At 41.0% G+C, this 9724-nt stretch overlaps 1 protein-coding gene across 1 annotated transcript in view; it reads left to right on the top strand.

Moving 5' to 3' along the window:
* The first annotated feature begins 8424 nt into the window (after window positions 1–8424).
* The window catches only part of SACS (sacsin molecular chaperone), a 58088-nt gene continuing 56788 nt past the window's right edge, over window positions 8425–9724 (top strand). The window contains 1 exon segment of the mRNA XM_019286419.3: window positions 8425–8663. The gene's annotated coding sequence lies outside the window, so the exon portion shown is untranslated.

The following is a 9724-nucleotide window of genomic DNA, read 5'->3' as shown; positions in this document are numbered from 1 at the left end:
AGTGGAAGCCCAATGATAATTTGAGAAGAGGCCAGGCACATGGTAGCAATTTCCTGGATGCCCCCCAGCCTCTGAGGGTGAGGCTCCTGAGCCAGCAAGGCTTTCTCTGTGTGTTTCCTGCCAGCACCAGGCCCTGCTGTGTCACAGCCCCGGCTTCCCCAGCAGCTTCTACCCCACAGCAGCGTCCACCTGGCCACGTACAGCCACAACACTTCCTCAGGTACCTGGTTTGGGGTCACACCTCAGCCTCAGCAGTATAACCAGAGTGGGCTGGAGGAATGGAAAAAGGGGGTGAGGTTTAGTTACCATTAGAGCCAGGGCACAGGTGCCGGGCTGGAAGTGCAGCCTTCAATTGCAGCAGCAACTGCTGTGGCAACTGCAAAAACTGCAGAGAGCCTTCCAGAACGTTCTGGGCACTGGAACCTTCCAATGGCTCCACCTGAGCCCTCTGCACTGTTCCAGTGGGGTGGAGCAGCAGAATGAACACATCCCTCTCCCAGAATCACAGAAGAGTTAGCTTGGAAAGGACCACTGGAGATCCTCGAATCCAACCCCCCTGCCAACACATCCAGTTAGAAAAGCAGGGTGTCTAACAAAAAGCACAGATGAAGAGAATCCATGTATTTATAGGGATGACTAGGCTAACAAGACATTTTCTGCTCTCCCTTACCTTGCAACCACAGCAGTTTGGGCATTATCAAAAATCAGTAGCCAGTCTTTTAAACAGTAAAAACCTGTGCAAAGTAAAGCATGCACCAACCTTAACGTTTCTTATTCTTATGAAGCAGCTAGAAATGCAGTGCAATGCCACAAGAGGAGACATAGAAACGGCTCCAGTACAAATCCTTCAGGCCTTTGCTGCCTGTGAAGCTGAAGGAAGGAAAATATCAGCATATCTATGAGTGATGGTGATCCATGAAATATTTTCTTGTATACCTGTCTTAGGTAACTGACAGAAAGGAAACTTTTGGGTCTGGCATTTTTTATGGGATGAGTCTGCTAGACTCACTTTGGGGGGAATCACTAGCTATTAGGAAATGTTATAAGGAAGCTGTAGAATGCATCTGAGTTCTGAGCCTGAGGGCTGTGACTGCAACAAAGGTAGGGATGTAATTATGGTAATTATTTTATTTATTGATTTTTTTAAATTTTATTTTATGATTGTAGGATTTATTTATTTTCTTTGAGAGCACCATCTAACATCTAATCTCTTAAGAGTCTTCTCTTCCTGGCAAATAAAAATATTCCTTAACAATGAAAAGTAGACAGATGGCATCACTCTAAGATTATCAGGGAAAGCTGCGCCTGTGCATGTTCTGTCTTGTGTTGCAACAACCCACCATTTGTGGGTACAGAGGCACCCTGGGCAGATTAATTTTGGGGCAGAAGTATCGTGGCCAGGCTGTGCCAGGCTCTGTGTACTCCTGGCAGAGGTCAGCACAACTTCAGGGATATCTGTGGCCCCTGGCTGTCGTGGCCATTGACTGTTCCTTTCTCTTTTGCCTTCTATGTGTTCATGTAGACAGATGATATGTAGAATAAGAGAAAAGGCAAGGCCAGTTAGAATCAAAATCCTAATGGAAATCCTGCTTAGGGCTGAGGCATTTCTGCTGGTCATGGAGAAATCTGGTCTTCACCCTCTTGGGAATGGCCTCTTGAAATGATTGCTTTGGGCCCTCTAATTGATTTCAGGGGGAGAAAGGAAAATGGTGGAGGAAAAGTGAGAGGAGAGCTCAATTTGTACTTAACTAGTATGAGATACTAGAGGTCAGAAATAAAAGGCTTGTAGGTAGTGCCTGAACACAATAAAATACTACAGTAAAAAAATTACAAACTGACCAGGAGTAGTTCTTAAGCCAGATGAAAAGCAGATAACAGAAGGTTGTGTGAATAAGATTTTCTCCATGAGTGAGTTGTCTGATGGGGAGGCCAATACACTGGTGCATGATGAAATGGAAGGTAAAAGGCAAAGCTGGTTTTCAAGACATTTATTAAAGATGATTCAGGAAGACTGAGACGGAAATACTTCTTAACTTTATGCTCGAAGATAAGTTTTGCTAAAAAATTGTGAAATGTGGCGTAGCCACATTAAAAAAGGAGAAAAGATGCATGAAAAAATGAGAAGACCATTTGTAAATAAGAAATTAATATTGCCCAGTAGGTTAAAAATACATTTTGCTTCCTGGCTATCCATGGCCATGATGGCCAGTCATTTTTTTTTTCATCTTCTTTTGATAAACAAATTAAGCAGGTTTAATAACTTTCTTTCAAGGTGAACATTGTTTCTCTAACTGTATTACTAGGGCTTCTCTGAATCTGTTCTCTGTGTCTTCTTGGCATCCTGCTTAACTGGGACTAAATCAGAATCACATAGAATCTTGTAATTAGCTCTCACTCATTAGTAACTTATCATTTTCTGTCCCCTGTAGATCACACTTTCCTTCTTCATGGCTCCACTATGCCAGCAGATAATGGTTATCAACAACTTTTATAATAATTATTAGGATCATCAACTTGGTTTGTAGTTTTTGGAAAGAAACATATTTATAAAGAAATACATAAAATTTACATAGTATTTATTTATATGTTGAACATACACATAAAATATAATAGATCTGTATTTTGTATAGTATTTTTACTATTATTTATTACATAATTAATAATATTTTCTCTGACTGTAGGATGAAGGCAGGCTGCAGACTGTTGGCACGGCAATCTGATTCATGCTACCCCTCATTTCACACAGCCTGCTCTTCTGTCCTGTCATGATGCCCTGTGAGCAGGTACAAGAGAGAAAGATGAGAGATCCCTAAAATTTTTTTCAAAGCTTTACTTATATCCATTGGGGGTCTGGAAATGGTTACCTATGAGTCTTCATCTTTCTCTCCTGATTAAATTTTTTTGGTGTTTAAATAGTGGAAAATAATGTGTTAAGCATGGCTCTGCCCCGTTGAACACAGTGATTCATGCTAGCTCATGCCTACCTTACACTCCCTGTGATATCATGTTGAAGAAGGTATTTGCTACCAGTGCTTAGGTGAAGCATCTCATGTGGGAGAGATGAATTAATAAATAAACCAAGACTGGAAGTGACACAGCTCTGAGCTGATTACTGATGAACAACCTGCAAAAGCGCAAAACTAATTCTACCTAGGTTTTCAAACTCTTCCATGGTAAACAAAGCAAATAAGCCCATCACAGGAAAAGCTGATTCAGCAATTTGCGTCTTTTTTCACCACAACAGAGCACAGGAAAATCTCCACATTGGCACCCTTCCAGACAGAAACTACACAGAGTTGCTGTCTTGGAGTGAAATATACGCAGTACAGTAGAGAAAATGAGGAATAACAAATAAGCAGGACCTAGACATTTTAAAAAATCAGTTCATTTAACAACTCTTAAAGGAAATATCCGAATGACTGTCCATTGTAACTTTTGCTTCAAAACCCTTTGCTTCTCACAGTGCTGGAAAGCAACTGATGAGACCACTTTTCAAAAAGGGTTCCAACCGGGATCTGAGGAACTACAGACTGGTATGTCCATTTTCTCTATAGGACACTTCCACAAGATTTATAATAAAGAATAAAATTAGAGAACACAAGGATAACAATGACACTGTGAGAAAGTCAACATGAATTTTGTGAGTGCAAATCACACCTCACAAACCTACTTGAACTGAGAGGAACATCAAAAAGGGATACAGGAAATCCTGTGTACCTGGAGTTCCAAAGAAATTTGAATTCATTGCCAAAGGTTTTTAAGGAATTCAAAGTGGTCACAGAATAAGACTTCATGGACATCTGGAGAGCTGATTAAAAAATAGAAAATTCAAAGTTGCAGTAAATGGCCAATATATGTACATGATTATAGAGGGAGTACAGAGTGTGTATATAGATATAGAGATATACATATATACAAATGCTACACAGGTCCTAAGAGGCAGTGTAGGTGCAATTCTGAGTTGAACGCTGATGGCCAGGGTGCTACAGCCCAGCTGACATGGCTTCAGCCTTCTCTAGGTATTTGCTTCTACAAAGGTGGTTCTTCATGGCCCCACTTTTCCTGGATGGCCTAAGCCAAGGTGTCTTCCATGACATTTTTGTCCTTAATGTCAAATTTTGCCCCTCATTGGTGTTGACAGTATTTATCATAGAAAAAGCCCATCCCCTGAATTTGAACTCTTGGTGTCAAAGACAACTCTTCCCATCAGCTGTTCTGCACCCACCTCGGGCTGCAGAGAGGGCTGCACTGCACTGCAGTGGTTAATGCATCCACTGCCCTGGGCAAATGGGGTCAGTCAGGCTGCATGGCTCTGGCTGCATGCCATGGACTGACTGAGCTGGCATTTAAGTTTTAGTCAGAGGGCGAACAAATTTCATCATTGTTTTAATTTCCCTGCTTGGAATTCCTACTTGATAATCCAGCCTTTTCATGACTCCTCCTACACAGACAATATGTTAAATCTTCCATTATCACAGTGGCACAGATGCACAAAAATATTTTTTTCTTATGATTACCTAAATATTTGAAATATGCATATATATATATATTTCAATGAGCTAAAGTATAGTTAAAGAAAAAGCCTCATGTCAAGCTAATATGAGCCTAAATTAATTCTCAAAGGACTATAAAATTCCACACCGTTGGTGGTACTAATACTAACAGCCAGGATTGGCAACGTACTAAAGACTCTGGCTCTAGAAGACCAGGCTGGTATTTTAATCACATAAATGCTAATTGCCTGGCCTTGCTGGCATTAAAATTTTTATGGCACTAATAGCCTGGGCAAGATGGTATTTTAATCATCCTGGATCACAGCCTAGAAATGTTAATTTATAACATTTTTGTCTTTTTATCTAGGTTAACAAGAGGTCTACTGCAGATATGATCAATTACAAAATGCAGAAATCACAATTTTAACTTAAAACAGAGGCAAATCAGGGATCTTGGCACTCACAGTACTGGAGACTTTTCAGTTAGGTCACCTCTTCCTCATATTTTGTCTTTTTTTTTTAAACTTTTGCCTTGCAGCAGCTTTAAATCACATGTGAGTCTCTTGAGACAGCTGAAGCAGGTTGTGCTGAAGAGTTTGCTGTTCCAAATATTACATTGATCTTACTACAAGATCCAGATAATGCAGTTCCATATATTTAACCTCAGAGGATTAAAACTCTGACTCTATTGTTGATATTGTAAAAAAATTATTTCAGGTTGTCAACAATTCAGCTTATCTTCAAATACCACTGATTAGTTATCTGTTATACATTCACCAACTTCAAAGACCCCACTTAATCTTTGCTGTTACGTAGTGCAGGTAACTTACAGATGGATTTGGTAGGAATGTTTTATGGCTAAATTTCATTTTTATCCCCTTTAATTGGAGGCTGGCTATGCTGGGGCTGGGGAGAAGAATTAAATAGAAAATTGCCGGTCTTCCTCCTACAGCTGAGGAGTGTGATCTTGCAATGCCTGGGAAAATCCAATAAAATTGTGAAGGAGATAGAGTACAATATGAAAATTAGTTTTGATTAAGATTTTGCATTTTTTTCATATTCCTCATAGTGGCTGGATCAGCTCTTCTGAGATTTTCCACAGAGCTAAAATAGTCCTTGTAACTTTGAACTGGATCTGCTACATAGATGCAATACACTGCCACTTGAGGAAGATTTCATCTCCCCTCATTATGGGGATGGCTGTAGGCTGCATCTGGAAGATAAAACCATTTGCTTATCCTGGAGTGTGACAGTGGCCCTGTACATGGCAGGGAGAGTGACATGTTTTTAGCTGCCTCCAGCCCAGTGCTGCCCAGCAGGAACCCAGCTTTCCCCTTTCCGCCACGGCCACAGTGAATGTCCAAGAGGTATCAGGGGATGTGACTTTGTGCCTCTCCCTCCGTGGACAATATAGAGAGGCTGCTAATGCCAAGGGTGAGAGAAGGTGTCCTGTTTGAGGAGGAGGGAAGTGAAATTTAAAAGGAGGAGAAATAAAAAGAATGGTTCTGACTGAAAGAGGAGGCAGGTGAACTTCATAAGGTATCAGCTTTGCAGGCCACCCATTTGAGTAGCTGGCTGTACTTCACCCATGTCAGCACCAAAAAAAGTCATACCAAACTCAGCAGCAGCAGCAATGAGCCTTCTAATTTTACTTGATTTTCACATCTGGGATGCTGAATACATCAATCAAATACTTATTTTTGCCTTTGTTTTAAAATGTCCCTGGAGAGGAAATTTGCCCTTCACCTGCTTCCCACATGGGAAGCCCAGCTGCTTTTTCAGGCTGAGTTTCCAGACACAGGGCTGCTCTCAGCTGACACTCTTCTATAAGAAGATTGCTAATAATGTTAGTTGTTCAGAATCTATTTTCACTGTAGGAATGGAATTTCAAAGGAGGGCTCTTTATGCCTGCTGCTTAAAAAGGATTTGAGCACTTTGTGAGAGAGTGCTTTTAAAGCATTCTCATTTCAATGTCCTGTCCCCCGTTGCTTCCTATCCTTGCGATGCCTGTGTCATCTGTGGCTTCATTCCCACCCCTTATATGGATTTTTTTCTGGTTTCAGAACGTGACATTGATAAACAGGGCAGATGCCATTCTACTGGCCTATGTGGCCAGCATGGCCACGGGCAGTTGCAGCTGACACGCATGCCCTGGTCAGGAAGGTCGTTCTCAGCGTGCCACTGCATTGGGGTCAATCCTTTCGGCAGTGAAACTTAGGAGCAACACGACAGCTGTGTGAGATCATTGTGCTGCAGGAGCTTATTCAGAGGGGCAATGTTTTGGAGACTGGCACTGCATGTTTTCCTGGCTAAACAGTCTGCTCTGCCTGGTTACAATGTCCTTTTGTTTACTTGAACTCAGAGAGGATTTCTTAATGTTTCTATGGCTAAAGCTGAGATGTGATGACCAGAAAACTGTGTTTTCCTTGATCTCTATGCAACAAAAAGCAATATTGTAAGGACAGTGTTGTTGCTTACTTATGCCCAATTCCTCTTGGCTTTTCAGGACTCCAAATATAAGGATGTTGACCTCCTCTGGTAAATTTCTTCTGATAACACAAGTAACTTCACTTACTATCAGATGTACTTTAATATGAAACAGACTTCTTTTCCTTGGAAGAATAATATTTCCTTTTATACAATGGAGCAATAGCCTCTCAGTGTTTGCAGCGTTACTTTGACCTTCAACATGAGAGTAGTCAGCCTCAGCTCCTTGACAGCAAAACAGGTTTTTCTAACCAAAAGCGGCAGAGCTGTAGTAAAGTCCAGGAGTTTTTTAAGGAGAAGTCCTCTGTCTGTACAAAGCTGCATTAGCACTTTGTTTTCTCTGCCTCTGCTGACATTACCCTGTCGAGAAGCTATTTCTAGTGCATCACCTGTGCAGCTCAGGACTGCAGAGGGAAAAGAGAGACCCAGACTCCCTAGAAATCCCTAATCTCATCCTTTCAGCCAGTCCTGAAGCTCTTTTGAACTGCTGTGTTAGTACAGCATTTTAAATGAAGACTGACGGGTTGGAATGATGTGTTTCTGGCAGTAGGCTGCTGGATCAAGGGGAAGGGCAGCATTCTACACTTGGACGTGGAATTAAAAGAAACACAACTGGCAAGATTAGAAGGGGTCTCAAAGGAAAGGATTCTTGGTTTTCCTGGAGGACAACCTGACAGGTTAACATGAGTGACTAAGGGGAGAGAATGAAAAATCTTAGAAACGCCTTAAATGCTGAGGTCTGCTTTATGCAGTTGATCACATGAATAGGAATATGAATGTGAAGTTAAAAAGGAGATGAGTTTTAAAATGTGGAAGTGCTAACAGCTACCTGTGCCAGCTTGGAAAAGAGAAACCAAACTCAGGATGCCACTGGCAGCCCGCAGACTTCTGCATTTTAATGTAATCAGGACTGACAAAATTAATTTAAGGAAGTCCTAAAGAATGTGAGCATAACATGTCATGGGCAAAACAGAGGCAAAACAGTAAAGATATTTGCTAAAACTGCTATACAGACAAAAGTTTTAACAGAGGAGTTCTTCAAATTGTGAACATTTAAAATGTGAACATTCTTTGACACAGGAGAGTTGAAGAGTGAAAAAAATAAGCAGAAAACCTATTAGTTCTATTGTGTAAGCAGAAAAAAATGCAAAAAGTGAAGAAATAATGCAGCAAAATGTCAAGAAACAATTAAATTAAACAGAATCAATCAGAAAATTGGATCTGTTACAGGCAACAGTTCAAATACATGTTATGCCTTGAGCAACATCTCTTAAAATTGTGCTATTTTTGCCTTCTGTCTTGGTATCATTCCACATCTGTTTGACTGCCCCGCGCCTGGAGCTTGTATTGTGCTCCCGAAACCGGAGGTTAGTCAGGACCATATCTCTTTAAAAAAAACCCCACACAGACAAAGAAAGAAAAAAAAAAAACCAGGCTGGGAAGGGGGAGCTAAAGCCTCTGCTGCATTGGGCTGTTTGGATACATCGGCTGCACCAGTGGTCACGCATCTCTCCGCAGCCTGCTGATTTTGCAAAAGAGGGGGCAAAGGATCATTTTGCAGTCCAGATGCTGTCAAACACAAGCAATCAATGGAAGGAATAGCACAATGAGCAGACATGCATGTGGAAGCAGTTTACGAAGAAGTAGTTAAATGCGGAGCTTTGTTCCGGCCGATGCTGTAATGTAAGTACGAGCTCAGGAGCAGATCCCGTGGTCACTGCAGTTGTTTGTGGGAGATGTTTCATGGGTATCCTGATGCTTTTAGCACTTAAGGGTGGAGAAAGCATTAACTGCGACATGTTTCATAGTGTATTTAAGCAAATAGCTGTGTTGTCTGTGTCTCGACAGGATTTTTGAGTGACTCACAGGCTGCAGTGTGTGGGTAGGGTGGGTGAAGAGAAGGACTTCTCACATGAGCTTATTCTCCTTTCCCGATGGCTTATCTGGGCTCTGCTCTATAGATGTGCTATCAGATTGCTGCAGCACCACCCTCCCTGTGCAAAGGCCTCTCGCTGAATTTCAGCTCTGCCTTCAAACGCAGGGATACACAATACATTTTTTCACACTCCAATGGCTGACTTAATTAAAAAAAAAAAATCTTAAAATTATTTGTTAAACAAACTTACTTCATGCCAACTGCTTTATTTTAATTTTTTTCTCTTGTATGCAGTTGTAGAAAGCTTATGAAATTCCAATAGCTTCGTGTGTTACTATTGGGAGACTAGTTCTTAACATAGCTCTCCCAAAGGGAGTGCCAAGTATGATTTATTACTCAAAGGAATGTACACTTTCCTATCTTTGGTCTTTGGTAGCTGAAGTAGATGTATATATTTTAAAATATTTGTTCTTACAGAAATCCAGTGTCTTTCTCTTTGGCAAATGATTTGCTGCTTTTTATTCTGCATATGCCCTAATGATCTAGTACAGCTTTAAAAACAAGTGAAAAAAAAAAGAGCTAGGGCAAGCTTACTGCACTGAATTTCTCAGAAATTTTTTTTTGGTAATCAGAAAAAATTTTTTGTTGTAGCCAAAACTACGCATCTCAGCAGAGTGAATAAACCAAAGTAGTGAGTATTTGCTTGTTACTTTAATTTTGCTTTCTTCTGCATAAAGCCATGGTGATTTGCTCTAAGCCAGAGAATATAATCTATTTGATGTCCTCTGCAGCTGCACCTTGGTACTTACGCAGCTCCTGCAGAAACCTCCGGGAGATCTCACTCCGGTGTCAGGGGAGGTGACAGCAG

This window comes from Corvus cornix, chromosome 1 (genome assembly GCF_000738735.6).
Source record: "Corvus cornix cornix isolate S_Up_H32 chromosome 1, ASM73873v5, whole genome shotgun sequence".
NCBI classification, from domain to species: domain Eukaryota; kingdom Metazoa; phylum Chordata; class Aves; order Passeriformes; family Corvidae; genus Corvus; species Corvus cornix.
This window is presented reverse-complemented; position numbering and strand designations above follow the sequence as displayed.